Here is a 4,657-nt window from a genome sequence, read left to right on the forward strand (position 1 = left end):
CCGGACGTGCGGCCGTGCACGCCCCGCCCCGCCGGGAGGGGCCCCGGCACCCCCGGCGGCTCCCGCACCCCCGGCGGCTCCCGCACCCCCGGGCAGCTCCCGCACCCCCGGCGGCTCCCGCACCCCCGGGCAGCTCCCGCACCCCCGGCGGCTCCCGCACCCCCGGCGGCTCCCGCACCCCCGGGCAGCTCCCGCACCCCCGGCGGCTCCCGCACCCCCGGGCAGCTCCCGCTCCCCCGGGCAGCTCCCGCACCCCCGGCGGCTCCCGCACCCCCGGGCAGCTCCCGCACCCCCGGCGGCTCCCGCACCCCCGGCGGCTCCCGCACCCCCGGCGGCTCCCGCACTCCCGGTGCCCCGATGCGCCGCCGGGCTCGACCCGCCCCGGGGCCGTCCGGTGCGTGTCCGTGTCCTCCCCCCGGCAGCCGCCGGTTGCCCCCTCCCGGGGCCTCGGGGCTTGTCCCACCCCTCGGAGCCCCTTTCCCGGGCCCGTCCCATGCCGGTGGTGCTGCCTTGCCTAGCCTCCCCCGGCCGCTACCCCCTCCAGCCCAATCTCGGGGGGCTCTGCCCGCTCCCCGCAGTCGTCCCTGGACGTGCCCGGGCCACCGCGGCATCTTCCCGAGTAGCCCCTGCTCCGCGCCACTGCCGGGGCTGGACCTCTGCGGGACCCCCTCGCCGGGCCCTGGGCACCCCGAAAAGTCTGGACCACCCCCACCCGGCGCCCAACAGATGTTTTCATTCCATAAGAAGTCTCTGGCTCGTTAGATGCTTTTATTTTTTTTTTTTTTTTTTCTTTTTCTGGCCGTCTCCAGTTACTTTTAGCCCGACCGTTCGTTGTCCCACCCTTCTTCCGTGCTGTACTGGCGCCTGGCGGGGTTTGGGCTCGTCCTCCCCCTCCGGGCTGCGGCTGCTCTGGGCGCCGCGGTTAACCGAGAGGACCACGGCGAGGGCGGCTCTGGGCGAGGTGACACGGGAAGTGCACACCAGGTATGGCACACAACATCCCGGCCCCGGCACAGGAGAAGGCAACAGGAGCTGTTTCCTGGCGTGGGCCACCACCAGGTCCCGCTGGGCCACCACCTGGGCTGCTCTGACTGCGGCACCAGGGGAGATGGTGCCTCCAGCTGCAGCCCCGTGTCTGAGCCCACCTGAGTGAGTCCCCGCTGCCAGTGTGACCCCGAGCTGGCCCCGGCCAAGGCTCCCCCATCATCACCCCCTGGGCCACGGCCACCTCCCGGCACCCATCCAGCCCCCGTTACACCACTGCGCTCTGTGCTTTGCCAGGTACCACGAGCTCCCATGGTGGGTGACCTTGTTCCATGTGTGCCAGGCAGGGCTGGAAGGGAAGTCAACCCCTGGCTCTTATCACAGTGAAGTCTGGGAATAAGTTCAAGGACAAGGGATAAAAATATTGCAACCAAACACAAACCGCACACCACACCCAGGCACCTTAACCATCTCCACAGCCCCTGCAGCGCTCCGTGACCACGTCCTGGCCTCGGCTGACATCTGCTCCCCACGGCACTCCTGTGACCACCTCCTGGCTGTGGCTGTGTCATGGAAATGCCTTTCATCACCTCCAACACCCCTGAAAAGCGATGAACAATGACTTGGCAGAGCTTGCTGATGCCGCTGAAGTTTCTGGGTGGTTGGGCTACAATGGTGGCACAGGGAGGGGTGGCAGAGGTGTGGACGAGCTTTCATGTGAAACTCAGCTGGGAGAGCACCCGGGCTGGGGACGTGGGGAGGGCACGGGGGGAGGCTCCTCACCATCCCACATCTCCCCTCCCTTCTCCAGCTCCCCCCTCGAGTGCTGGGGAGCACACAGCAGAGCACACCTGCCCTGCCTGCTCTTTCCACACAGGGTGACAGCTGGGAAGCCCAAGGGAGCTGTGGAACACCCGGAGGAGGGAATCTTTGACTGTTCCTCGGGTGAGCGTTTGGTGTGATACGTGGCGGAATTCATTGCCATAGGGTGTTTGCAGCAGCCCAAGTTGATTTTAAAGGGATTTTAAAAAGCCATTAGGCAAATTTGTGGGAGAGAAATTGATTGAGGGCTATTAACCAGAGACGCAGTTGCAGCTTCTGGCTCCAGAGGCTCTGCGCTGGGGGTTGCCAGGAGCTGCAGCTGATGGAACACAGCCTGGCCCCTGCACAAGCCCTTGTGCTGTTCTTCTCGGGATCCACTGATGGAAATGGGGTGCAGGGATGCAGGGACACAGTGAGCTCAGGTCTGAGCTGGGGAGCTGCTTCCGGCTTTCCGGGGGGAAGGTTTGGTCTTCCAAGGCTCTCTGGGGATCTCCCACGCCTTGTCACCCACACGGGGGACACATCCATGGCTGGAGGTTCCCATGTCCATGGCCTGGCCCAGCCCAGCAGTTCCTGCGGGAGTCCTTAAGGTCCTTTGAGGCACATAAATCCCAGCCAGCACCAGGAGCTGGCTGGGCCCTGGATCTCCTTGTCCAAGGTTGGTCACTTGGAGTGCAGCATTCCTGGTGTGGGGATCCTCAGCTTCTTTGGATGGGTGTTCCCCCAGCAGTGACCATCTCCTGTGTTCCCACTGCCCATCACCCCTGTCCAGCATCACCTTCTCATCCTCAGTGTCCCATCCGTGGATTTCTGTTGCTGGGGGACACACAGCAGTACCTGCCCTGCTGTTCCTTTCCAGGCAGGAGTCACACGGTGCATCCTCCTCTGCTTGTCCTGGCCACCAAATCACCAAAGACAGGAGCAATGGCTCCATCCTGGTGGCCTCCACGCTCTTGTGGGGAGTGTGACCTCCTGCAGCACCTGCCTGCCCCTGATTGCTCCCAGGGCTCCAGCTGGGAATTCTGAGAGGGAGCAGGGCCGGGGCAGTGCAGGCAGCATGGGCTGAGCCCTGCCCATGACTGCTGTCCTGAGGCCATGGGACCCACAGAGCTCCACACCCACACCCAGAGCCCCAGGCTCTGCCTGCCCGGAGCTGCCCTGCACCACAACAACCCTGCCAGAGCATCCAGGTGTGCCCAGGTGGGCAACAGCCCCCGGCTTGTTCCAGCCACAGTGTGGCTACAGGCCCAGGGCAACAGCCCCCTGTGCTGGCACCGCTGAGGCACCTCCAGTCCTGGGGCAATTTTGTGCCTCTCCCTCAGGAAAAGAAGGACATTGAAGGGCTGGAGCCTGTCCAGGGACAGGAATGGAACTGGGAAGGGTCTGGAGCACCAGGGGAGGCTGAGGGAGCTGGGGGCACTCACCCTGGGGAAAAGGAGGCTTGGAGGGAGAGAGACCTCATTGCCAAGAAGTCCCTGACAGGAGGGGGCAGCCAGGGGGGTCGGGCTCTGCTCCCAGAGAACAGAGACAAGAGGAGAGGGAATGGCCTCAGGCTGTGCCAGGGGAGGTTTAGGTGGAATATTAGGAAAATTCCTTCTTGGAAAGGGCTGCAGCCCTGGCACGGCTGCTCAGGGAAGGGGGGAGTCCCCATTCCTGGAGGGATTTAACAGCCACGTGCCTGTGGCACTTGGGGACGTGGTCAGTGGTGGCCTTGGCAGTGCTGGGGACAGCGGGGGACAGCTTGGCTTGATGGGCTCAGGGGGCTTTTCCAGCCCAAACCATTTCATGATTCTCATGCCCAGGGGCTGGCTGCATTTCCCTCACCAGCCCCTCCGAGGCCGTTTCCATTGGGACTCCCCAGGTGTGGGGCAGCTGCAGAGACCTTTAGTGCCAGACTCTGCCCTTTCCCTCTGCCAGCCCCTCTCAGGTTGTCCCCCTGCCCGGTCCCACCTTCTCACACCACAGTTTGTAGTCAGGGAGCCCGGGAAGGTCCGGTGCCTCTGGCACCAGGGCTCCAGCAGGGAATGCTGCTGGCAGGGAGCTCACCTGGCTGTGCTGCCACCAGCCCATCCTTCTCCAGCTCCTTCCTGCCCGGAGCCCCTGCCTGAGGAGCTGGGGGATCTCAGCAGTGAGATTATGGGTGTAAAGGTCCAGGTTTTGGTTTCCATCCAGGATTGTGGTGTGTGGGAGGCCGGGCAGGCAGGATTTGCTGCTGGGGGCGAGTTCTGTCTGCACGGTCCCGGGCAGGCAGCACTCGGGGGGTGGAGCTGAGGCTCCTGTCACCCCTGTCACCTCTGTCACCCCTGTCCCCCCGGTCCCCAGGCACCCTGGGCTCCCTCCAGGGCTGGGCTCGGACCAGAACCTCCGGAGCTTGGTGCTGCTGAGCCTGCAGGGCTGGCAGGTGCAGGGGGGCTGAAAGGCCAGACCTGGGGGTGTCCCCCAGGGGTGTGCAGAGGTGACCCCACAGGGGTGTGCAGGGGTGACCCCACAGGGATGTGCAGGGGTGTCCCCCAGGGATGTTCAGGGTGACCCCACAGGGATGTGCAGGGTGATCCCAAAGGGATGTGCAGGGGTGTCCCCCAGGGATGTGCAGCGGTGACCCCACAGGGATGTGCAGGGTGATCCCAAAGGGATGTGCAGGGGTGTCCCCCAGGGATGTGCAGCGGTGACCCCACAGGGATGTGCAGGGGTGACCCTCAGGGATGTGCAGGGGTGACCCCACAGGGGTGTGCATGGGTGACCCCATAGGGATGTGCAGGGGTGACCCTCAGGGGTGTGCAGTGGTGACCCCACAGGGATGTGCAGGGTGATCCCACAGGGGTGTGCAGGGGTGACCCTCAGGGGTGTGCAG

This window comes from Lonchura striata, chromosome 1 (genome assembly GCF_046129695.1).
Source record: "Lonchura striata isolate bLonStr1 chromosome 1, bLonStr1.mat, whole genome shotgun sequence".
In the NCBI taxonomy this organism is placed as follows: Eukaryota; Metazoa; Chordata; class Aves; order Passeriformes; family Estrildidae; genus Lonchura; species Lonchura striata.